Raw genomic sequence first — 27,566 nt, 5'->3', positions numbered from 1 at the left:
ATAAAACATTTTAATAGACAGTATAGGGTGTAAGCAAAGATGGAAAGTATAGATAGATAAGATAGAGCAACAGGAGTAAGAAAATAAAGAACTACTCTAAAGAAAGATGCAAATGAGGTTAGAAAGGTGCTTGGACACTATCTTAGCCAGGGTAGGAGTGTATAAATATGTCCTGCTATAGTATGTGCAGCTGGTGTCATTCCTTGTGTGTGTGTGACTAGCAAGTTAGTTACTTCTTCCATTAAAGGCCTGGTTGAAGAGTCAAGCTTTCACTTGCTTCCTGATGTCGAGACAGTCTTGTGTTAAGCAAAGTCTTTCAGGGAGTGCGTTGTGAGGGCTACTCCGGAGAAGGCTCGCTTGCAGGTATCATATCGTGTGATGCCATTTGGAGAGGGTGTAGTTAGGGATACTCCTTTGCAGGACCTTAATGGCCTTGGAGGTGTGTAGAGGGAGATCCTGTTCTTCAAGTGCTCTGGACCATTTCCTTTAAGGGCCTTGAAAGTTACCCATAGAGTTTTAAATTTGACCCTGTACTGTACTGATATCCAGTGAAGTTTTTGCAAAAATGGTGTGATATGGTTACGTCGCTTACAATCTTCTATGAGTCTTGCTGCAGCACTCTGAATCAATTGGCGCTGGTGCAAACCCTTTGTAGTCAGACCAATGTAGAGTGCATTACAATAATCCTGTCTTGATGTTATCATGGCATACACAACTGAGACAAGGCTTGCCTTCTCAATGGAAGGAGACAAGCAGCGTGGTTGATGCAAGTGATAGAAGCTACTCTTGAAGGTTGCTTGGATTTGGGGAATCAGAGTAAGTTTTGAATCGAGCTGTATTCCAAGGTTTCTGACTTGTGATTTGAGGGGGAATTCATATTTCCCAAAAGAGATTTTGATGTCAGGTATATGCCCACGTGTTAGGGACCCACAGAAGTTCGGTTTTACTTGGCTTCAGGCAAAATATGTTGTTTTTAGCCCATTCTTGAATTGATGTTAGACAGGTAGTTAGTTTATTCAAGGCTGTGGGTAAGTCAGGTTCAGTGGGTATGAGTAGCTGCACGTCATCCACATAGATCTAGAATTGAGTGTCCATTGACTAAATCAGCTTGGCTAGTAGCTTGAGGTAGATATTGAACAGAATAAGTGACAGTATCGATCTTTGTGGTACCCCACAGGTCAGTACCCATGGTGGCGATGAGGTGCTGCCGAACACTATGGACTATTGCCTGTCTCATAGATAGGATCTGAACCAGGCAAATACTGTTCCACTGATACCTGTTTCTGCCAGTTGTGCTAGCATAATATTGTCCACAGTATCAAAAGCTGCTGAGAAATCTGGCAGTACTAACACCAAGGCAAATCCCATGTCTCAGTTTCTGTGAAGATCATCTAGTAGGGATACAGGTAGAAAAACTGAGATTGTGAGCCCTCTAGGGACAGAGAAAGTACCTGCATATAATGTGTACAGTGCTGCGTACACCTAGCAGTGCTATAGAAATGATTAGTAGTAGTAGTAATACAAGGAGTGTTTCAGTTCCATGACTAGTTTCTCTCTTCTAGGCAGTCATTGAGTTGATCACAGATTGTTTGTTCTATAAGTTTTCCTAACATAGTAACATAGTAGATGATGGCAGAAAAAGACCTGCATGGTCCATCCAGTCTGCCCAAGACAAACTCATATGTGTATACCTTACCTTGAATTTGTACCTGTCCTTTTCAGGGCACAGACCATATAAGTCTGCCCAGCAGTATTTCCCGCCTCCCAACCACCAGTCCCGCCTCCCATCACCGGCTCTGGTACAGATCGTATAAGTCTGCCCTCCCCTATCCTCGCCTCCCAACCACCACCCCCTCTTCCCCCCAACTGCTCCGCCACCCAATTTCAGCTAAGCTTCTGAGGATCCATTCCTTCTGCACAGGATTCCTCTATGCATATCCCACGCATGTTTGAACTCCATTACCGTTTTCATCTCCACCACCTCCCGCGGGAGGGCATTCCAAGCATCCACCACCCTCTCCGTGAAAAAATACTTCCAGACATCTTTCCTGAGTCTGCCCCCCTTCAATCTCATTTCATGTCCTCTCGTTCTACCGCCTTCCCATCTCCGGAAAAGATTCGTTTGCGGATTAATACCTTTCAAATATTTGAACGTCTGTATCATATCACCCCTGTTCCTCCTTTCCTCCAGGGTGTACATGTTCAGGTCAGCAAGCCTCTCTTCATACGTCTTGGAACGTAAATCCCATACCATCCTCGTAGCTTTTCTTTGCACCGCTTCCATTTTTTTAACATCTTTCACAAGATACGGCCTCCAAAACTGAACACAATACTCCAGGTGGGGCCTCACCAACGTCTTATACAGGGGCATTAAAACCTCCTTTCTTCTGCTGGTCACTCCTCTCTCTATACAGCCTAGCAATCTTCTAGCTACTGCCACCGCCTTGTCGCACTGTTTCGTCGCCTTCAGGTCCTCAGATACTATCACCCCAAGATCCCTCTCCCCGTCCGTGCCTATCAGACTCTCCCCGCCTAACACATACGTCTCCCTTGGATTTCTACTCCCTAAGTGCATCACTTTGCATTTCTTCGCATTGAATTTTAATTGCCAAACGTTAGACCATTCTTCTAGCTTCTTTAGATCTTTTTTCATGTTTTCCATACCCTCCGGGGTGTCCACTCTGTTGGAAATCTTGGTGTCATCCACAAAAAGGCAAACTTTACCTTGTAACCCTTCGGCAATGTCACTCACAAATATATTGAACAGAATCGGCCCCAGCACCGATCCCTGAGGCACTCCACTACTCACCTTTCCCTCCTCAGAGCGAACTCCATTCACCACCACCCTCTGGCGTCTGTCCGTCAACCAGTTCCTAATCCAGTTCACCACTTCGGGTCCTATCTTCAGGCCGTCTAGTTTATTTAAGAGCCTCCTGTGGGGAACCGTGTCGAAAGCCTTGCTGAAATCTAAGTAGATGACGTCCATAGCACATCCTTGATTTAATTCTCCTGTCACCCAGTCAAATAATTCAATGAGATTCGTTTGGCACGATTTCCCTTTGGTGAAACCATTTCCTAGAAATGGGATGTTGGATACTGGCCAGTAACTTTCAAGTTTGTCCTGGTCAAGGTTGTCTTTCTTTCGCAAAGGGTACACCACTGCCCTTTTTAATGCTGTTGGTAGTTGCCCATTAAAAAGAGAGGTGTTCTTGATTTTTGTGGCGCTGTCGATGAGGCCCATTCTTGCCTGCTGCACTATCTTTGTTGAGCAGGGGTTGAGGGAACAGGTAGATAGTCGAAGGTCTCTCAGGATTTTGTCAAGGCGCTCTTCTGTTATTGGGTTAAAAGAGTCCCATATGTTGGTGTCAGGAAGGAGCAAGTTTGTGTGCTCCTGGTTAGCTGATAGAACACTGGGTGGGACTGCCTGGAAATCCTGAGGGAGATTTTTAATTTTGTTGGAAAGTATGCAGCAAAATTGCTGCAGTTCAGTTGTGACTGGGCAGGCCGGTTCTGTTGTGGGGGTTGCAGTAGGCTGTTTACCATGCTGAACAGGTGCTTGGTTGAATTGGCAGCCTGCTCAATGTATTGAGAGAAATATTGTTTTATGGCTGCTGTTAAGGCTTGGCGGTACTTTGTCGTATGATTCCTACAGTTTAGCCTGTCCTCAAGCAGGCAAGATTTACACCCTCTCTTTTCCAGTTTCCGTCCTTCACGCTTAAGCAGTGGCGATCCTAGCCGGCATGACACCCGGGGCGGAGTGCCGATGTGCCCTCCCCCCCCCCGGGTGCAGCGCCCCGCCCGGTGAAATGACACCCCCCCGGGTGCACGCCGCTGGAGGGGGGTGCCACGGCGCGCGCCTGTCAGCTGAGTTCGCTGACTTCGCTAACTTCGCTGCAGCTCCCTCTGCCCCTGCCGGAACAGGAAGTAACCATTTGTGAATGGGGCATAAGACCTTTTTTTAGTGGTGCTGTTTTCTCTAAGGTCTTAGCTAAGTGTGCATTCCAAATATCAGCCTGTTCTGGAAATTCATTATATTTGGGACCGTTGACTAGGTTACTCTTTAAGGGCCCTGTGTACTAAGGTGCTTAGCATTTTTAACGTGCCTACAATTAGCGTGCACGCTATCCGTGTAGGCGTAGGAGCCGACTCTGTGGCTGCTGTGGGTGCTTGAGTACCCCCAATATTGAGAAAATTCCTTGTATGTGTCCAGGGAGGGGTTATTTCCATTGGGCTTAGCACCCCCAATAATTTTGAAAAGTTGACTCCTATGCGTGTAGGCGCCTATAGGGATATTGTAGGCGCATACACAGTTAACACACATACATGGTTAACGTGTGTTAAAAATGCTAACACACTCATAAAGCAGCTTAGTAAACAGGGCCCAAAGAGTCAAATGATTCAGAACTCAGCAGCCCAGTTAATGTTCCATCATGTAACTCTTTTGCTGGATACCCTGCATTGGTTGCCAGTGCAGCCTCGAATTATTTTTAAAGTGTTGTGTCTGGTGTTCAAGTTCTTGGATGGCACCAAGGTCCGGAAGGTGGATCTCAGTTGGTGAATCTGTTAAGCTTTAGGACAACCTCTAGGAGATGTAATTATCTTACGTTAGTTTGCCCATGTCACTAAAGGTATATGCTACAAAGCAGTTTTTCTCATTCTTTTTTTCTTTGCAGTGGTTCATTTTTGGAATAATCTCCCATCTGAGCTGTGTTTGATAAGAAGTTCTGTTTTAGTTCGAAAGGCTTAAAAAAGTTATTTGTACATAAGGCCAAGGGGAATATGAACTTTACTTGGATTTGTATCTTGTGATACTTTGTATCAGTTTTCATTCTTGATTTGTTGTAACTTGCCTTGTATCATGAAGAGAACTGGCCAGGAATAAGTCCTTGATAACATAACATTTCGTGAGTTAAATGGACAATATTGATCATATCAGTTTTTAAAATGTACTGATAGGCGAGTTATATGTTCAGCACCTACTGGCAAATTCATATATAATTCATTTTGAATACTGAGCCCAAAAGGATTTGGTGTTTGGAGGTTTGTAGGAGACCTTTGGAATGAAGGCTGTGACCTTGAACAACTGACAGATTTCACTTACCTTATGCCCCGCTGAGATCTGTCACTTCTGCCCGCTCAAACTCTTGAATCCCCAAGCAGATGTAATTGAAAACACAGCTTGAGGGCACGTTTGGCAAGTATTTTTAGAGCGGGATCTTCATTTGCTTTTCACTGTTTACAGTACAGCCCTGACAGTATAAACCTCCTCCTGCCATTAGCCTCCCCTTAGTGCCCTGAATTTCCAGCTCTGGTTTGGAGGAAGGCAGGGCAGCACTGTCAGGCACAGTAATTCAGCACAGAAAGGAACAGTCCCTATTCTGCACAATGCTAAACTCGGTTTTCTTTGTGGGGTGGTTTTTTTTTCATAATTAAGCCATTGAAGAACCAGATGGTAATTTTTGAATATGTAAATGTTAGGAAAATACTGCAGATTCCTGGATTTCTCTGGTGATAATGGCTCTCCTGGGCACTGCTGTTTGACAGCTGACACAATAGAAAAAGCATCATTTTAGCATTCTGTTTGCTTTGCCTTGGCTTTTCTTAATTTCTCCCCTCCTTTCTCTTGCTCGGTACCTGCTTGACTCTTGCATCTGATATGTGGTACCAGCAGGAACCGGGCAGGTTATCTCTGGCTTGTTTATTTCCTCTGCCAGACAGGTCATGTTTCTCAGAGGAGATGGCTGTTCCGAGCGGGAAATGATGGGGAAGATTCAGTTTGTCAGCATGGCAACAAATCTATTCTGTATTGCTTCCCTTTGCCTTTCTCACTCCTCTCATAGTCCTTCTCTGGCATTAAAAGCAAACAACCAGTTGCAAAGGCTGGGCAGGCAGCCAAGCACATGCCACCCAGGCCCGACTTCCCCCTGAACTCAAAGCATCCTTTCCTTAAATAAAAACACAATTTATACATGAAGCACCGATGTCATAATGCAACACCATCCTTGGCTCATTTAGCCCTGATCTGACAGAGGGTAACTTTACAAAGAGCCAGATGCACTAACTCCACGGAAATAGCCCTTCCCTTACTGATCCCTTAGCGAATCGGTAAAAAAACGGGCACGCATGAAGGAAATCGCATGCGAATGAGCTGCTCGCTGTTAGCTTATTTGCATGTGATTTCCTTCCTAAGGAAGGGAAGCCAGTCGGCCAGCTGAGCATGCGCAGAGCAGCCAATCGTTATGCTGGCTGCTCTGCGCATGCCAAAGACAGCTTCATACACGTCCTTCACTCAAAAATAAAAAGGACGTTCTTGACGAGCACTTGGACGTTTTTTGCTTCAGATTTTGTGATGAGCGTGTTTTTCTTACGTGCCCGAAATGACCACAGCCAGAGAGAATCAGGGATGGGGACATGCGAGGACGTCCAAATCAAAACTATTTGGACATCCCTTTCGATTATGCACCTCCAGGTCTCTCTCAGCCAATCACAGCATGTTTAGCTGTCACTGGTGTCAGTGACAGCAAAAATCTGAAGAAAAAAAACGTCCACGTGCTTGTCAGGGATGTCCTTTTTTATTTTGAGTGAAGGACGTCCAAGTGTTAGGCACTTGAAAGGACGTCCCTGACGAGCCCTTGGAAGTTTTTATTTCTTCTGATTTTTGCGATGGGCGCCCTCCTCTGCATGGGTCCTTCTCACAGCAGCCTCAACGAGAGGTGCAGACCTCCCGTTAGGTTTTCCATGGTGCATGGTGTCAGAAAATGGCTGTGCATCTGCCTTACATGCGCATTATAATACTAATTAGCTCATTTGCATTCCGTTTTCGTTAGCTGCTACCGTGACAGGAAAATGGCTTGGAGAACCCTTTTGTGCATGTCTTGTTTTACTACTTGCTCGCTAGACTGGTTAGAACTGGTTTAAAAACCACATTGCTGGCTCGTTAAGTTTAGTGCATCTGGCCCAAAGTCGTGACAAATTTGTGAGGTCAATCTGATTTAAAAGAAACATATACACATTTCTATTATTCACCTCCACAGGCAGTAGCACTCAGTTAAGAAGTGATTTCTTTTTTTCTTATTATTGCTTATGACTGGGGAAATTTCTTTGTTTCAAGTTTATCTGGATTTTGTATTGTAAAGGGCCAGCACAAAAGGCAGGTAAAATATTAGAGTGAAACAAATTTCAAGAAATTATGAGAGTTGGGAAGGCTATTATTAAGAATAAAATTGCAGAGCATATACAAAAACATGGACTGATGAGACAAAGTCAGCACGGATTTAGTGAAGGGAAGTCTTGCCTCACCAATCTAATGCATTTTTTTGAGGGGGTAAGCAAACATGTGGACAATGGGGAGCCGGTTGATATTGTATATCTGGATTTTCAGAAGGCGTTTGACAAAGTGCCGCACGAAAGACTCCTGAAGAAATTGCAGAGTCATGGAATCGGAGGTAGGGTATTATTATGGATTAAGAACTGGTTGAAAGATAGGAAGCAGAGAGTAGGATTGCGTGGCCAGTATTCTCAGTGGAGGAGGGTAGTTAGTGGGGTCCCTCAGGGGTCTGTGCTGGGTCCGTTGCTTTTTAATGTATTTATAAATGACCTAGAGATGGGAATAACTAGTGAGGTAATTAAATTCGCCGATGACACAAAATTATTCAGGGTCGTCAAGTCGCAGGAGGAATGTGAACGATTACAGGAGGACCTTGCGAGACTGGGAGAATGGGCGTGCAAGTGGCAGATGAAGTTCAATGTTGACAAGTGCAAAGTGATGCATGTGGGTAAGAGGAACCTGAATTATAGCTACGTCTTGCAAGGTTCCGCGTTAGGAGTTACGGATCAAGAAAGGGATCTGGGTGTCGTCGTCGATGATACGCTGAAACCTTCTGCTCAGTGTGCTGCTGCGGCTAGGAAAGCGAATAGAATGTTGGGTGTTATTAGGAAGGGTATGGAGTCCAGGTGTGCGGATGTTATAATGCCGTTGTATCGCTCCATGGTGCGACCGCACCTGGAGTATTGTGTTCAGTACTGGTCTCCGTATCTCAAAAAAGATATAGTAGAATTGGAAAAGGTACAGCGAAGGGCGACGAAAATGATAGTGGGGATGGGACGACTTTCCTATGAAGAGAGGCTGAGAAGACTAGGGCTTTTCAGCTTGGAGAAGAGACGGCTGAGGGGAGATATGATAGAAGTGTATAAAATAATGAGTGGAATGGATCGGGTGGATGTGAAGCGACTGTTCACGCTATCCAAAAATACTAGGACTAGAGGGCATGAGTTGAAGCTACAGTGTGGTAAATTTAAAACGAATCGGAGAAAATTTTTCTTCACCCAACGTGTAATTAGACTCTGGAATTCGTTGCCGGAGAACGTGGTACGGGCGGTTAGCTTGACGGAGTTTAAAAAGGGGTTAGATAGATTCCTAAAGGACAAGTCCATAGACCGCTATTAAATGGACTTGGAAAAATTCCGCATTTTTAGGTATAACTTGTCTGGAATGTTTTTACGTTTGGGGAGCGTGCCAGGTGCCCTTGACCTGGATTGGCCACTGTCGGTGACAGGATGCTGGGCTAGATGGACCTTTGGTCTTTCCCAGTATGGCACTACTTATGTACTTATGTACTTATGTAATATCTTTCAACTCTTTACCGTTTGTTGAGAAAACAGAATTAGTCATTTAGGAGGATCCTCAAGGCCTCAGAACTGAAGCCAGAACACAGTGAAGACATTGCAGGGGTGTAGCCAGACCTAGTATTTTGGATGGGCCCAGAGTTAATTTGGATGGGTCCTTCCATGCCTCCCCCCCCCCCCCCGAGATTTAAAAAGAAATACAGTTCTTTTTCACTTACCTCACATCCAACATCTATGCTGTCTTTCCTCCGTTGTGTCCCAGCATCTGCCCTCCTGATGCTGGGCCCCGTCCCTCCCCGGTGTGCCTTGTGAGCATCCCTGGCTCCTGCGGTGGTTAATTTTTGCTGTCTGCACTGGCCCCACAGGTTTCCATCTACCATGATGTGGCATGTCCCACCAGACAGGAAACAGGAAATGATGTCAACAAGGGTGGGATGCAGTGGATGGAGGCCTGTGGGCTAGCACGGGTAGTTGGAATGGATAGCAGCAGGCGTCAGGGACACCTTTGGGGAGCACCGGGAGGGACGGGGTTTGGCAACAGGAGGGTAGATGCTGGAGTGCCACTGAGGAGAGAGGAGAGAAGGCAGTGTAGTGTCATTGCTGGGTGGGCCTCAGCCAAGAATGGGTGGGCCTGTGCTCCTCCCGGTCCACCTGTAGCTACGCCACTGAGACATTGAGGAGTGGAGGAGTAGCCTAAAGTTAGAGCACCAGCCTTACATCCAGAGGTGCCTGGTTCAAATCCCACTGCTGCTCCTTGTGATCTTGGCAAGTCACTTAAAACTCCCTGGCAAGGAAATACCCAGTGTACCTGAATGTAACTCACCTTGCCCAATTTCTGCACTTAATTGAATAACAAACCAATTAACCCTGATAACTGGGTGCTAATCAATTATTGTTGCTAATTGGCAACAATTAGAATTTACATGCACATCTTGCAAGTTGTATTCTATAAAGATATGGTGTAAATTCTAGTGGTGGATCTGAAAAGGGGGCGGGGAATGGGCATTCCAAGAATTTGCATGCGCTGGTTTAGGATATGCCATATCAGTGCTTAATTTAGGCACGGGACTTACACCAGGTTTCAGTTGGTGTAAATCCTCATGCTTAAAAGTTAGGCGCAGCTCCTGATGCTAAGCACTAGTCTATAAATGGCGGCCAACTCAGAGCATTGTTTATAGAATAGCGCTTAGCGCTTATTTTTTTTAGTGCCGATTTTTCAATGCCATACATAGAATCTAGTCCTAAACCTTCTCTCTATGAATTTTCAGAAGCACTAGCCCCTGGATTCTGCATAGGTGCGCAAGTATGGGCGCAGATCGAGATCCACATGTAAACTAATTAGCTAATTGCATGAAAACTATCAGTTGTTGGTGTTAACAAGCACTCAATTGGCAGTAATTAGGAGTTAGGTGTGGATTTGCCCTACCCCATATTTTATAACACGCACACCTAAATTTCATAGCGTGTAACTCCAGTGAGGGCGTGGTCAAAGGAGGAGCAGGGGTATTACCAGTAATTAGGCTCGATGTGATAGAATACCTGTATTTGCACCCCTAACTGCCATTAGTTGGGTACGAGCGTCACTGCTCACACCCAAAGGGGTCCTTTTACCAAGCTGCAGTAAAAAGGGCCCCGTGGTAGCGGCAGGGGCCATTTTTGCCTCACGCCAGAGCCCTTTTCACTGCAGCGGTAAAAAGCCTCTAAACAAGACATGGCCATGCAGTAAGATTATTATTCTTACTGTGTAGCCATGTGGCGGGGAGCACTTACCACCACCCACTGAGGTGGTGGTAGGGTTCCCACAGTAACCCAGTGCCGATTACCACTGGGTTACCGCTGTGCTAGAAATGACAGGGTTATTTTCTGTAGCGCTGGAAATGGCACATGTTTGAGGTGGAACTACCTCTGGTGGCGGTATTTCTGGGTTGCCATGCAGCAACCCTTTAGTAAAAGGGCTCACTAGTGCGAGCGTGTAACTTTGGTTGCCATTTATTGGAATTCTGCTACTATGGACTAGATTCTATATATCACACCTAAAAAAATCAGCGCTCAAAGTAAATATGCCTAGGCATATTCTATAAAGTATTTAGGTGTACTTTATTGAATAAGCCCAAATTTCCCATGATTTATAGAATACGCCAAGCACACATCCACACGACTAAAGTTAGTCATGGGTAGTTACGCCAAGTCAAACTCAGTGTAAATCCCAACACTTAAATTAGACACAGACCGGTGTATTCTGTAACAATGCGCAAAGTTTTTAGGAATGCCCACGACCTGCCCATTCCACACCCATGGCCATGCCCCCTTTTCAAATTAGCGACATAGAATTTACACGCATCACATTATAAAATAAGCTTAGACAGTCGTGCGCATAATTCTAATTAATGCTAATTAGTGTCAATTGCTTGTTAAGTGGCAATTATCAGTGCTGATTGGCTTGTTAACTAATTAAGTTGCGCACACAAATCCAGAATATGACTGGATTTGCAAGCACAGCTTAAGTCATGCTATATAGAATCCAGGAGTATAGACTAATTTCTATATATCATGCCTAAAAAACCATCACCAAAATGTATAACGCCTAGGTGTATTCTAGAAAATATGCCTAAATTTAGGCATACTTTATAGCCTAAATTTCTGCATGGTTTATAGAATACGCCGAGTACCCATCTGTGCAACTAAATTTAGTTGTGGGCAGTTATGACAATTAAAACTTGGTGTAAATTAGAAGTGGACCAGGTCTGTTCTATAACAACGTGCATAGATGTTAGAAATGCCCATGACTTGCCCATTTCACACCCATGGCCACACCCCCTTTTCAACTATGCGACTTAGAATTTATGTGCATCACGGTATAGAATACGTTTAGATAGTTGTGCGGTAAATTCTAATTAATGCCAATTAGTGTCAATAATGTCTTGTTAAGGGACAAGCATCAGTGCTGATTGGCTTAACTAATTATGTTGTGCCCAGAAATCCAGAATATGACTGATTTGTATGCGCAACTTATTTATTTATTAGGCTTTATTTACTGCCTTTTTGAAGGAATTCACTCAAGGCAGTGTACAGTAAGAATAGATCAAACATGAGCAATAGGCAGTTAAAGCAGTAAAAATATTCAACTAACAATACAGAGTATGGCATGGTATACTACTTACAATGTCAACACAATACATAATAGAGCATTTTAATTTATAGTGAAGGGTAAAGAAAAAATGGAACATATAGATAGGTAAGAGAGTAAGAAGAGTTAGAAGTATTTTTTCACGGAGAGGGTGGTGGATGCTTGGAATGCCCTCCCGCGGGAGGTGGTGGAGATGAAAACGGTAATGGAATTCAAACATGCGTGGGATAAACATAAAGGAATCCTGTGCAGAAGGAAGGGATCCTCAGGAGCTTAGCCTAGAATGGGTGGCAGAGCTGGTGGTTGGGAGGCGGGGCTAGTGCTGGGCAGACTTATACGGTCTGTGCTGGGGCTGGTGGTTGGGAGGCGGGACTAGTGCTGGGCAGACTTATACGGTCTGTGCCGGGGCTGGTGGTTGGGCGGCGGGGATAGTGCTGGGCAGACTTATACGGTCTGTGCCAGAGCCGGTGGTGGGAGGCAGGGATAGTGCTGGGCAGACTTATACGGTCTGTGCCAGAGCTGGTGGTGGGAGGCGGGACTGGTAGTTGGGAGGCGGGGATAGTGCTGGGCAGACTTATAGGGTCTGTGCCAGAGCTGGTGGTTGGGAGGCGGGGATAGGGCTGGCCAGACTTATACGGTCTGTGCACTGAAGAGGACAGTACAAATAAAAAAGTAGCACATATGAATTTATCTTCTTGGGCAGACTGGATGGACCGTGCAGGTCTTTTTCTGCCGTCATCTACTATGTTTACTATGTTTAGAAAGTAAGGTGACTGATTTAAAGAAAGTTGCACATGAGGTCAGAGAGATGGTTAAATATTATCTTGGCTAGGGTAGGAGTAGATATAGCATGCTAGGTCATGCTATATAAAATCCTGGGTTATATGGCTAATGGTGCTGAAAATTCTAGCAGGCTGTCCTGGCCCCATCCGTGCAGTTCTGGGGGGAATGGGGGGCAGAGCATGGGAATTCCACCTAAGTCTGCAGCCAGTGATATTCAGCCACTGTTCATTAAGGGTGTTCTGCCCAGTTTCAGATATGGAGAGAGTTGATTTCCAACATCTGATTTTTTTTTTTTTTAGTGGTTTACACCAATAGGTAGCAGTAAGGAGCAGCTGTCACAAAGTGATTGGAAACAGAAACGCCAGGAAAAAAAGTGCATTCTCTAGAGCCCACAAGGTAATTAGTCTTCTTGATCAAACTAGTGCAGTGTTTGTTTTGTTACTGGATCAGCAGCAGATCTGTCCAGAGTTGCTGGAAATTTCAGTAATTAGAAGGACAGAGGGATTCTGCAGGCTGTCACCTTTGACTTCATCAGCCTGGCAATTTGTGCTCATCTTCACAAGATTTTGCCAAGAAAAGGATCAGAAACCATCTGAAATTAGGGCGATCAAATGTTGAAATAAACAGAAAAGGGCTTATGATACATGGACCCTTTCAAATGTATAATTTTCTAATACCTTTGATATTTCTAGCAGTGCAGGACATACAGCACTGTTCGATGGTGATATATATTCAGGTATGCTAGGTCCTCGCCATGTGTAAATTCGTATCTGAGACATTGAGTGATAAAGGGGTAAATTCAATAAAGGTCACTAAAAGAAAGGTTAGGCTAGGATAGGTTAAACAAGTCTTCTGCAATGCCAAAATTAGTTCAGTGCGGATTACAAAAAAACAAAATAGCTGGAAAATGATCCAGAAATTACAGTCCAATTGTTCTTATTCTCTAATATTTAAATCATTTATGTCCATGAAACAAGTAAGTTGTAAGAGATTCTCAGAAAATTAAATAATTTGTTAACGCACGAATATGCAAAGGCAGCAAATTCCATATCGAGGCGGCCTGATAATAAAGAGAAGACGCGAACATTCATCGTTTTGTGATCTGTCTAACTGGGGTAAAACATAGTAGCGTTTGATTGCGGGTTCTACCAATAGGCCTTTGTGCAGACGTGTAACCCAATCACCTAAATAAGATGGAACATCAACATACATGATCTTAAAAATTATAATGCAAAGCTTAAACTGAGCCCTTGCATTCACAGGAAGCCAATGTAACATAGTAACATAGTAGATGACGGCAGAAAAAGACCTGCATGGTCCATCCAGTCTGCCCAACAAGATAAACTCATGTGTATACCTTACCTTGATTTGTACTTGCCTTTTTCATGGCACAGACCGTACAAGTCTGCCCAGCAGTATTTCCCGCCTCCCAACCACCAGTCCCGCCTCCCATCACCGGCTCTGGCACGGACCGTATAAGTCTGCCCTCCACTATCCTCACCTCCCAACCACCAACCTCTCTTCCCCCACCTGCTCCGCCACCCAATTTTGGCTAAGCTTCTGAGGATCCATTCCTGCTGCACAGGATTCCTTTATGCACATCCCACGCATGTTTGAATTCCGTTACCGTTTTCATCTCTACCACCTCCCGCGGGAGGGCATTCCAAGCATCCACCACCCTCTCCGTGAAAAAATACTTCCTGACATCTTTTTTGAGTCTGCCCCCCTTCAATCTCATTTCATGTCCTCTCGTTCTACCGCCTTCCCGTCTCCGGAAAAGATTTTTTTGCGGATTAATACCTTTCAAGTATTTGAACGTCTGTATCATATCACCCCTGTTCCTCCTTTCCTCCAGGGTATACATGTTCAGGTCAGCAAGTCTCTGCTCATACGTCTTGGAACGCAAATCCCATACCATTCTCGTAGCTTTTCTTTGCACCGCTTCCATTTTTTTAACATCCTTCGCAAGGTACGTCCTCCAAAACTGAACACAATACTCCAGGTGGGGCCTCACCAACGACTTGTACAGGGGCATCAACACTTCCTTTCTTCTGCTGATCACACCTCTCTCTATACAGCCTAGCAACCTTCTCGCTACGGCCACCGCCTTGTCACACTGTTTCGTCGCCTTCAGATCCTCGGATACTATCACCCCAAGATCCCTCTCCCCCTCAGTACCTATCAGACTCTCACTGCCTAACACATACGTCTCTCGTGGGTTTCTACTCCCTAAATGCATCACTTTGCATTTCTTCGCATTGAATTTTAATTGCCAAATCTTAGACCATTCTTCTAGCTTCCTCAGATCCCTTTTCATGCTTTCCACTCCCTCCCGGGTGTCCACTCTGTTGCAAATCTTAGTATCATCCGCAAATAGGCAAACTTTACCTTCTAACCCTTCGGCAATGTCACTCACAAATATATTGAACAGAATCGGCCCCAGAACCGATCCCTGAGGCACTCCGCTACTCACCTTTCCCTCCTCCGCGCGAACTCCATTTACCACCACCCTCTGTTGTCTGTCCGTCAACCAGTTCCTAACCAAGTTCACCACTTCGGGACCTATCTTCAGCCCATCTAGTTTATTTAAGAGCCTCCTGTGAGGAACCGTGTCAAAAGCTTTGCTAAAATCTAAGTAGATTACGTCTATAGCACTTCGATGATTCAATTCTCCAGTTATCCAATCAAAGAATTCAATGAGATTCGTTAGGCACGATTTCCCTCTGGTAAAACCATGTTGTCTCGGATCTTGCAGCTTGTTGGTTCCTAGGAAATTCACTATCCTTTCCTTCAGCATGGCTTCCATTACTTTTCCAATAACCGAAGTGAGGCTTACCGGCCTGTAGCTTCCAGCTTCTTCCCTATCACCACTTTTGTGAAGAGGTACCACCTCCGCCGTTCTCCAGTCCCTCGGAACCTCTCCCGTCTCCAAGGATTTATTAAACAAATCTTTAAGAGGACCCGCCAGGACCTCTCTGGGCTCCCTCAATATTCTGGGGTGGATCCCGTCCGGTCCCATGGCTTTGTCCACCTTTAGCTTTCCAAGTTGTTGATACACACTCTCTTCCGTGAACGATGCTATATCCATTCCATTCTCAGGTGTACTTTTGCCAGTCCCTCGCGGTCCTTCTCCAGGATTTTCTTCAGTGAAAACCGAACAAAAGTATCTATTTAGCAAATTGGCTTTTTCGTCATCATTATCTACATAGCGGTTCACTGTATCTTTTAGTCTCACAATTCCCTTTTTAGTCATTCTTCTTTCACTAATATACCTGAAGAAATTTTTGTCGCCCCTCCTTATATTTCTAGCCATTTGTTCTTCCGCTTGCGCCTTCGCCAGACGTACCTCTCTCTTGGCTTCTTTCAGTTTCATCCGGTATTCCTCCCCGTGTTCCTCTTCTTGAGATTTTCTATATTTCTGGAACGCCAACTCTTTAGCCTTTATTTTCTCAGCTACTTGCTTGGAGAACCATATCAGTTTCCTTTTCCTCTTGCTTTTATATACTCTCCTTACATAAAGGTCTGTGGCCCTATTTATTGTTTCTTTCAGCCTGGACCACAGACCTTCCACTTCATGTTCGTCCTCCCAGCCCATCATCTCCTTCCTCAGGTATTCCCCCATTTTACTAAAGTCAGCACGCTTGAAATCCAGGACTTTGAGTTTAGAGTGGCCGCCCTCCACTTCAGCCGTTATATCAAACCAAACCGTTTGATGGTCACTGCTTCCCAGGTGTGCACACACTTGCACATTTGACACACTATCCCCATTTGTAATGTAATTTACTGAGTAATAAAGAAGCGGGATCAAACCTACTAACAGAATATATCAGCCATGAAGTCGTATTTTGAATAAGCTGCAATCACTTAACCAAGGTTTTTGAACAACTTATATATACAACACCAACAAGAGTGGAGGTGAGAAGAATTCCAAACGACCAAGGCAAACAAGGAGTAAGAGCTTTCAAGAGTTTATTAGTCAAAAGAAAATACTGATACAAAGACCCTTCATGGGCTGTGTTTCGGCTCAAAGCCTTCATCAGGGGTCTAAAAAAAACATAGAGATAATACAAATAAACATAATAATAATAATAATAAAGATAAAATGATGATAATACAATATGAATATATAAGTAATATAAAAAATATAAAACATATATACAACATTGCAATAATCAAGTCTAGATAATATCAGCGCTTGGACAAACAATGTGAACTTTGCTGGTTTAAAGTAATTACATACCACTCTAAGGGCCCTGCCTACTAGCGTTTTTAGCATGCGCTAAAATTAACATGCACTAAATGCTAGAGTCACCCATATGTTCCTATGGGCAACTTAGCGTTTAGCACGTGCTAATCATTAGCACATGCTAAAAACGCTAGTACATCCTAATGACTTTACATGATGAGAAAAAGTTAAAAGGCTATCTACTTCAACCCCTAAGGTCTTAGAACAGGATTCAAAGGTAAAAATGTTTGTGCCGATTGAAAAAGGCTTAGAAAACACATGTGAGTCAACTGTTTCCAATCAGAAAAATTTGGTCTTCTCACAATTCAGTTTCAGTTGATGGCCCATGATCCAATTTTTAATCAATTGCACACACAAAATAATATTATTCAGTGTGGTCATTCAATCCCTGGCCACCAGGAACAGCATAGTAATATGCAGGGCTGGCCCAAGCAAGATGCCGCCTGAGGTGGAGCTGACATGCTGCCTTCCCCTTCGCGGCCTTTTACCTCACGCTGATGTTCCAAATTCTGCAGCAGCAGCAATTCCCATACGCTGCCCTGCCACCATTGACGCCCGCCTCTTCCCTTTACTGTTACTGCCAGAGCCTCTGACGAAACAGGAAGTTACATCAGAGAGGCGGCCGCAGTAAAGGGAAGAGGCGGGTGCCAGTGGTGGCAGGGCAGCGTATGGGAATTGCTGCAGCTGCAGGGTTTGGAACATTACCATGAGGTAAAACACTGTGAAGGGGGAGATGCTGCCTCTCCGTGGTGCCACTCCTGATGAGTGTTGCCTTAGGCCTCAGGTGACCTAATGGTCGGGGCCGCCCATGGTAATATGGTCCATATATATATATAAAATGGAACATTAAATCTTTCCAGTATAATGTTGCAGGGGTTAAAGTACCATATTGAACAAAGATGGTGATAAGGGTGAGTCAAAAAACTGGACACCAAACTAGTAAACTGCAGTAAAAGGGGGCCTGTGCTAGTATCAGTGCATGTTTTTGATGCAAGCTGAGACCCCCTTTTACCACAGTGGGTAAAAGGCTGTCTTTTTTTTCCTGAAAAGAATTGGCCATGCAGTAAGTGAACCACTTATAGCATGAAACAAATGGGGTTCACACTCTCCACAAAAATGAAACACAACACAAAAAAGGTGGAAAAGAACCAAGTCCAAGAGATCAGGCCAATACAACAGGATAAGATGCTCCAAACACAACTTTATTTGGACCCTGCACGGTCCGTGTTTCAGCTACAAGAGCCTTCCTCAGGGGTCTGAGAAGATCAGGACATATAATTCACCGAGCCTCAGCAAACAGATCTGTCTCTCTTTTCTTCTGGGCTAAAACTGAAGCAACAGCCAGCAACGTGTAGGGTCCAAATAAAGTTGTGTTTGGAGCATCTTATCCTGTTGTATTGGACTGATCTCTTGGACTTGGTTCTTTTCCACTTATTGCATGGCCATTTTTTTTGGGGGGGGGGGAGTACTTACCGCACCCATTGAGGTGGCAGTAAGGGCTTCCACGCTAACCCAGCCGTAACTGGGCAGCAATTACAGCTGGATAAGCACTGGCGCTACAAAAAGAGACAGTAGACTGTTCCACACTGCTGGAACCCCCTAACACATGGTAGAAGGTTCCCTAGCCAAGGAACTGCAGGACTGTCAGCAGCAGCTTCACCAGCCCCAGTACTGCATGGGACTGAGCTGTCCGTGGATTGATACGCACTCTGCCAGGGATGGGCATCCAGAGGCCTCATCATTGGCTGCCATACCTTCCTCTTTTCCTCACTGTCCTCCCTCCTCTGCTTCCCATCTTCATACTCCTGTAGAATGTGCAGGAAGAAAGCACCATTTCCAGTTGCAGCAGAATGTGTGCACAAGGTACACATGCAAGACAGCTGCACAAGATATATGCACTTAAGATACAGCAAAATGTTTTATAGCGAGAGGAACCTTGTGAGAGATCATGCCGTAAAGCAAACCACTTTCCCCGTGTGTCATTAATGGATGTCATATTTATTTGTTACATTTGAATCCCACATTATCCCACCTTTTTGCATGCTCAATGTGGCTTACATTATTCCGTAATGGCGATCACCATTTCCGGAGTGAGAAATACAAAATAATGTTACAATAAAGTTCATAAATGTAAAAAGTAAATTATAAAGTAGATTGGATAAGCAGTTCATTACAGGTCTAAGAGATAAAGGGGTAATGCGTTAATGTTCATTGGTGGCACAGAATGCTCATTTTAATACTAATGAGCTTGTTTTTTTTTAAGTTTTTTATTTATATAATTTTCAGAACCATACAAAACAAGATTAAAGACTTTTCTGTCACATAACAGGATATCCTGAAGAAGAGTTGCAGGTTACAATAATTGGTCCTATCACAACCACCTCCTATGGATCCCCCTCTCCCCTCCCCCCTCCCTCCCTCGCTTTCCCTATTCACAGTTCTTGAGTCTCTATTTCTGTGCAGCTGTTGCAGACCAAGTGTTGTACAGTTCCCATATCTTCCTATGTTGTTCTAAGCGCCCTTTACTCATCGCTGTAAGCTTAGACATCAGTTGGATGTAATTCAATTTTTCCAACACCACTGAGACGTCCGGTAGATTAGGTTTTTTCCAGGATGCCGCCAGCACCAGCCTGCCCGCCACAAACACCTGAGTGGCGAACTGATGGACGTGTGAAGGGATCGCTGATGGTTTAAGGTGGAGTAAGCAGTGTTCCGCTTTCAGCTGGTATTGTGCGGTCGTCACTAAGTTTACAAAGTCCACAATTTTCACCCAGTATCTAGATGCATATACACAGGACCACCATATATGATACATATCACCTTCCTCTCCACAGTCCCGCCAACATTGGGATGAACCCGTCCCAAACATCTTGGCTAGGCGACCTGGGGTATAATACCAACCGTACAATATCTTATGCCCATTTTCTATCATAGCACTGGAGATCGACACCCTAAGCAGGGATTTGAGGGCCCTCCCCCATCGTGCGGGGTCATATGTTGTACCCATTGCCACTTCCCATTTATGTATATAATGTACTACGGGATCCTCACGGGCCAACAGAGCTTTATATATTCTTGAGATGCCCCCCTTATTTCCCCCTTTTGTCATCCCTATCTCCAGCTGTGTTTCGGCTAGCTCCAGCTCCTCCCTCGCTTTATTCTTAATAAAGTGCTGTACTTGATAGTAGTGAAATGTCTGTATGGGAGAGAGCCCGTGTGTTTGGCATAATTCCGAGTAGGAGGGGACCGTACCCTCCTCACACATTTGTCCTAATTCACATAGTCCCCAGTCTTCCCATTCCTTATATACTGTATCTAATCTACCTGGCCCGAATTGAGGGGCGAATCTAAGAAATGTATGCTTGAAGTATTTACGCTCTGGAAAGAACTGCTCTCGAATCTTGTACCAAGTGTTTAATGGCCACTGCAGGAGAAGGGGGCTTCTTTTAATTAATGCCCGAAGTGTGGATTTAGGTAGCCATGGTATAGCCCGAAGTGGATAGGGCTCTAACCAGCTCTGTTCTACCTCTTTCCAGATTTTCCCTGTGTTCTGGAGCCAGGTTGCTAAAATTCGTAAATGGGCTGCGTTCTGGTACATTTGAAATGCGGGAACCCCCATGCCCCCCCGTTCTCTAAACTGGTACATCATCTCTCGCTTTACCCGAGGTGGTCTCTTCTTCCAGATAAATGAGAACACCCTACCCTGTAAACCTCTAAAAAAGGCATCTGGTATTTCAATTGGGAGGGCCGTAAATAGGAATAGCAGCTTCGGGAGCATCATCATCTTAACAGCATTAATTCTGCCCACCCAAGATAATGTCAGTCCTTCCCACCGTTCCAATTCTTTAAAGAGTTCTCGCACCTTGTTTGGAAAGTTATATTCAAATACATCCTCTATTCGGCGTGGTAAACTGACCCCAAGATATTTGACAGATTTATTAGCCCACCTATATGGGAATTGTGTCTTCAATGTTTCCAGGACCGTGTCAGGTAAGTTTATATCAAGTGCTTCAGATTTGGTAAAGTTAATTTTAAAGCCTGACACCGCCCCGTATGCCTGTATTTCTTTCTCCAGAGCGGGGAATGCAACCAATGGGTCTTTTAACAGGAGTAGAATGTCATCTGCAAACAATAAGATTTTCGTCTCAATACCCCCCCCCTATAAGACCCCTTATTCTCTCGTGTGTTCTAATCCTCGATGCCAGAGGTTCCATTACTAGGGCAAACAAGAGGGGCGACAGTGCACACCCCTGCCTGGTGCCTCTATGCAAGGGAAAGGAGCTAGTTAGTGTCCCATTAATCCGCACCGCCGCCCTCGGGTTCTTGTATATGAGAGACAACCATTCTACGTACTGTCCCCCCACACCAAATTTCTCAAGCACTGCGAAAAGAAATGACCAGCCGACCCGGTCAAAGGCCTTTTCTGCGTCTAATGACAGAAGACAAAGAGGAGATGTAAGTATTTGGGCCCCTTGAATAACCTGTAGAGCTCTCCTAATGTTGTCAAAGGTTTGGCGCTCGTGGACAAAGCCCGCCTGGTCTTCATGTATTAGCTGTGGGAGGTATTTCTGGAGCCTGGTGGCCATAATTTTGGAAAATATTTTATAATCTACTCCTAACAGAGAAATAGGTCTATAGGAGCTGCACAGCTGAGGATCTTTGCCTTGTTTAGGGAGAACCGTGATCGTAGCCAGGTTCCATGTGGATGGGATGCCTGTGGCCCTGTCCAAAGAGTTAAACACCCGGAGCAACAGAGGGACCAATTGTTTTTGAAAGGTTTTATAAAATTTATTCGTAAAGCCATCTGGCCCTGGGGCTTTATGCATAGAAAGCCCATGAATCGTCTGTTCTATCTCTTCCTGTGATATGGGTTCCCCTAGTGCTTGGTTTGCTATATCAGGGAGCCGCGGGAGTTCCACGCCCTCCAAATAGTTCCTAATCTCTTCCGCTGTACAGCTCGCCGTATCACTATATAGAGTCTTATAATATCCGCTAAAGGCTGCATCCAGGAACTCGGGTTCTGAGTGCACCACTCCCCCCGCATCCCTTAGGCCACCTATCGAGGTTCTGCTAGTGTGTTGGGCCAATTTATGGGCCAATAATCTGCTAGGTTTGTTACCAAATTCAAAATGTTGTTGGCGTACCCTCTGCAATTTTTCCGCCAGATCTGCTAGTTCCAATTCATGTATCTGAGTTCGAATTTTGTGTGCCTGCCCCCTCAGTTTCAGCGGGTTTTGGTCTGTCCCCTCTTGCAACAATGTCTCCGTTTGTAGGAGTTGTTGGCGTAATTCAGTTTCTCTAGCACATCTCTCCTTCCATCTCCTTGACCTCATAGCTATCAGATGGCCCCTCATTACTGCTTTAAAGCCCTCCCAGAGCACAGTTGGGGAGACCTCACCATTATCATTGAATAGGATATAATCCTGGATAATCAGTTCTATCTGGGAAATATTAGAGGGGTCCGCCAGTAGAGCATCATCTAAGCGCCATTGTCGCTTTATTTTATTGGGGTTTAATCCCTGGATTGTTAATAATACCGGGGAATGATCCGACCACTTATGGGGGAGTATAGTATGTTCTCCCACTACCCCTAACAGAGAGGCGTCCCCCAGCCACAGGTCTATTCTAGAGGAGGACTGATGCACTGTAGAAAAATATGTATAAGCTCGCTGGGAGGGATTATCCCTTCGCCAAAAGTCTATAAGTTGCCATCGCGTTACAAACTCATGTAAATGTCGCCTGTCTTGTTTAGCATAATTCGCATTACGTGTCGTGTTATCAAGTAGCGGGTGCAGGGTAAGGTTGAAATCGCCACCTATCAGGAGAGAGCCCTCCAGGTGCCGAAGCAATAACTGATCTAAGTCTGTAAGGAAATCCCCCTGCTTAGTGTTAGGGCAATATATATTCACCAGTGTATAGGTTTTCCCCCCCATTGTTAAGACAATCAGCAAATACCTCCCATTTTTATCTTTGACAACCTTTTTTACCTCCCAGTTCTTGCCACTGCAAAATGCTATCAGAACTCCTTTGCTTTTCGTATTATCTGTATTGGAGGCAAAATATATAAGAGGGTATTTCTTATTAACACATAGATATTCATATCTGGGCTTTAAATGGGTCTCTTGAATCATCCCTATATCTACCCCAAGCCGCCTCAATTCCCGGAACAGTAGCTGCCGTTTCCTAGGTATATTCAGCCCTCGAACATTGAGTGACATGCATTTAATGTCTCCCATTACCCCTTAGTATACATCCATCCTCCCCGTTTCAGCGCTTGTACTGTGTTCACATCTTGTGTCCTATTTACTGCTAGAGACATACATGGCCTGTTTCTGTTTCTCATTACTCCCCCCTGTTCACCCCCCCCCCCTCCCAACTTTTCCCCATACATTTTAGGCATCCCAGAAATCTCTTTGGGTGCCTACTCAGAGAGGAAGGAACAGCTGGCCCTGCCCCGGGGCCCCACAACAAAACACATCATAACTACCTCTTGTCCAATGCTGGGGTACAACTCAACATTTTCAACATCCAGCAACCATCTTAAGGATAGTAACATTCCCAGATATACAGTTTATGCCTCTTCAGGTGATCCTTGAGGCTGATTGTTGACGCTGTAATCTTTTCGGGCCTTTTCCCACTCGTTGCCATTTTGGCAGGAGGGAGCGGGAGTTTGATCTTGCTCCCGAATTGGCCTCCCGCCTGTCATTCTCATCTGCAGTCTCCGGGCATATTGCTTTGGCTTCCATGAGAGATTGAATCTGATGTTGTTTCCCATCTTTATAAAATACGAAGGCGAAGGGATGCCGCCATCTGTATTGGATCTTCTGCTCTCTAAGGTATCTCGTGAATGGTCGCAAATCCCCTCTCCGTCTCAACGTCGCCGCTGCCAGGTCCTGATATATTTCAACATGGTAAGAATCCCATTTAAAGTCTGAAGTTTGTCGCATCATTTTCAGTATTTGTTCTTTTAGTTTATAACTGCTAAAGCAGGCAATGATATCTTTGGGTCTGTTACCTCTTACCGGTCCCAGCGCCCGGTGTGCCCTCTCCAATTGCACTGCCTCTGGTTCCATGGTGGCCCCGTTCTGTGTGAACAGTTCTTGTACTATTTTTTGTACTATTTGCTCACTGTCCTGGTATAAAGGTGTGTCAGGTAGGCCACGAAATCTCAAATTGTTGCGGCGACCCCGGTTCTCCAGATCCTCCAATTTATCTTGTAGTGATTGCTGTTCGCCTCGAATTTCAGAGATATGCTGATCCAACGAGCCGAGGGCCTCGCTGTGAGCTTCCACCTGGGCCTCGGTGTCTTCTAGCCGCACACCCAGCTCTCTTATTTCGTCACGCAAGTCTGTGCCCAGTTTTGCTACCTCGGCTCGCAGTGCTTTGAGGTCCGCACTGATGTTTTGCAGGCATAGTTGCAGGCTTGGTTGTTCTTCTTCTATTAAGTCTGTTGCAGACCGCCGTTCCAGCGCTGTCTCCTGGGGTTTTATTTTCTCTGCTGGCTCTTTATTTTTCCGTGCGTCCGCCAACTTGTTTTCCGCCGGGGTCGCACCTCCAGCGAATGCAAACCTCGATAGATCAGCCACAGTTCGGCGAAAACTCATGCGCTATCGAGGTACAAGGTCCCGACTTAGTGTTGCCGTCAGTTTTAGCTTTCCAGCTTTGTTTTGGATCGCAATCGCGATCGTTCTTGCCGCGAGGCCACCGGAGCTAGCAATTCAGGCATCCATGCTGCTCGTTGACGTCACTTCCTCCCCCTAATGAGCTTGTTTTAATACATTTGCATTGCATTTTTGGTCACTGCTTCCGTGAGCGGTAAAAGCAGTGCCGAAAACCTTTGTGCATTAGTTGCAAGTTAACGTACGCGCAAAACCAGCTAAAACCGAAACATTACAAACCCAGTACATTTTGAGCATCAGCCTGCCAGTGTCACTGCACAGTTTCTTCACTGTTCTCATAAGAGGGGATAACTCTTGAATATTAGTAACAGATGCTCTAAGTTAAAAGTTAAAAGGTGGCATCACAGTTCTTTGCCCAAAAGAGAACAGGACAAGTTCCAACCGCCCAGGAGTTTTGTAATCAGAAAGTAGACTCCTGTCTGCAGTACCTCTTCCCCTCCCCCTCCCATTACTAAAGTCAATGTTTGTCTATAGCTGCTGGAGATGGCAGCAGCATAGAAATGAGCTTGTTGTGTGCTGGACTGTTGGGTACCCTGCACAGGAAGACCAAGAAGAGCACAGCCTCGTAAATTATGAGAGCCAGAAGCTTCTGCTTGGCTGCTTTTCTACAGAATGCCATGATTGCTGATGCATGTGATAGCAAACCTAATGTTCTCTTAACACAGCGAAATTGCATTTTAATATTAGGGAAACCGAAAAATGATGCTCATAAATTCCTGCAATTTAGTGAAAGTTGTTGTGATGTTGAAGCAGCGTTAACTGTGAGTCTATAACCTGCATATGCATTTCTTCTATTAATGACAACAATTCTGCAACCTGGCAGCCCCAGGAGCTCTTGCAAGTTTTGGAAAGGTTGTGGAGACAGGCTTGGGTGCATTATTGTGGAACACTGCTGCTGGCTGCTGCTTTTTCTGTCCTGCTCTCCTCTCTGCTGTGCACTAGAGAAATAATTGTCTTAAAATAACATGCCATAGGTAATGGCATTCATTCTGAGGTGCAAGAGTGAAAAACCTGATTTGCAGCCCTCTGTTCAAGGCTCATATTACTGTTATTTTCAATGATGCCCTGACCAAGTGTTGTACGGTCCTGGGAACATGCAATATGTTAAGAGTACAAAGTTAGATGATAAGTGAAAAACAATTAAAGATAAGGGAGTTAAGGTACAGAGTAAGTTGAAGTTCATAACAATTATACCTGAGATGAGACGCAATTTACATTCAGGTACAGTAAGTAGAAGAAGGAACAGAGAGAAGATGGATGGGGCTAGGGGGTGGGGGAAGGGGAACAGAGTAGGAGATCAATGGCACTGGGGGAGGGGGTGAAGAGGAACAGAGTAGAAGATGGATGGGACTGGGAGGAGGAAGAAGATGGATGGGACTAGGTGATGGGGTGGGGAAAAGGGGAACAGAGTAGAAAATGGATGGGACTGGGGGAGAAGAAGAATAGAAGATGGATGGGACTAGATGATGGGGTAGAAAGAAGGAGAACAGAGTAAAAGATTGATGAGACTAGGGGAACAGAGTAGAAGATTGATGAGACTAGGGGGAGGAGAGGAAGAGGAACAGAGTAGGAGATGGATGGGCCTGGGGAGAAGGAAAAATAGAAGATGGATGGAACTAGGTGATGGGGAGAAGGAGAACAGAGTAGAAGATGGATGGTGGAAAGGGAACAGAGCAGGAGATGGATGGCACTGGGGGGGGGGGGAGAAGAGGAATGGGACTAGGGGGTGGGGGAGGGGATCAAAGCAGGAGATAGATGGGACTGGAAGAGGAACAGAGTAGAATATGGATGAGACTGATGGAGGTAGGGGGAACAATGCAGCAAATGACTAGGACCTAGGCTGGGGAGTAAAAGAACAGAGCAGTAGATGACTAAAACCCAGATTTGGAGGAAGGGTAGGAGAACAGAGCAGAAGATGACTAGGAATTGGTTCTTTTTTATCTCTCAAATCACTTGCCCCTTGGTAGTTGTTTTGAGTGTTTCTGTTCCCTTAGGCTGCTGGCTGGGTGAGATAGAAGTCTCTTCTGAAATAGACCCTTCAGTATTGCTCAAGTATGCAGGAGCTGCCTCTCCACCGACAATCATCTTTTCTCTCCTGGATATCTGAACACATCATTTCATGATGCACACTTCCCCTGCCAGCTTCAACAAACAGTCAGTGCCATACCCAGGGCTGTGTGAGCAGTGCAGCTGCACAGGACACAAATGTGGAGAGATGAACAAAATTGCTCCCAGCCTATTGTGTCCTCTCAGTGGCAGTGGTGAAGTAGGCTGGAGTGGGTGTACCAGTGGGCAAGTTGAACAGGGCATATATAGTTTTGGTTGTCCTGAAGCTAGCTAACAAATCCTACTGTATCATACTGTACGTCATGGAGAAACTGAAGTTAGGGTAAACACTTCTACAATATTTCTCACCAAGAGTCAAATTCTGTCCTAACAAATATATTGTACCATACAAGAATCCAAGAGAACGGTACAATATAGGGGGTGAAGTGCTTCTCTGTATGGAAAAAGAACGAGACTTGGGGGTGATTGTGCCTGACGACCTTAAAGTGGCCAAACAGGTAGAAAAGGCGACAGTCAAAGCCAGAAGGATGCTTGGGAGCATAAGGAGAGGGGTAGTGCCCCTGTATAAGTCTCTGGCGAGGCCCCATTTAGAGTACTGCATGCAATTCTGGAGACCGCACCTACAGAAAGATATAAACAGGATGGAGTCAGTCCAGAGGGCGGCTACTAAATTGGTAAGTGGTCTCCGTCATAAAACATGTAAGGACAGGCTTATGAACCTCAACATGTATACGCTGGAAGGGAGACGGGAGAGAGGGGATATGATAGAGACATTTAAATACTTCAGTGGTGTTAATGTACAGGAGGTGAGCCTTTTCCAGATGAAGGAAAACTCTGGAATGAGAGGGCATAGGATGAAGTTAAGAGGAAATAGGCTTAGGAAGAATCTAAGAAAATACTCTTTCATGGAAAGGGTGGTGGATGTGTGGAATGGCCTCCCAGTGGAGGTCGTGGAGACGAGGACTGTATCAGAATTTTAAAAAGCGTAGGAAAAGGAGGAGTTAGTGGTTACTGAGGATAGGCAGGCTGGATGGGCCAT

Source organism: Microcaecilia unicolor, chromosome 13, assembly GCF_901765095.1.
Source record: "Microcaecilia unicolor chromosome 13, aMicUni1.1, whole genome shotgun sequence".
Lineage (NCBI taxonomy): Eukaryota > Metazoa > Chordata > Amphibia > Gymnophiona > Siphonopidae > Microcaecilia > Microcaecilia unicolor.
Note: the sequence above shows the minus strand (reverse complement) of the source record.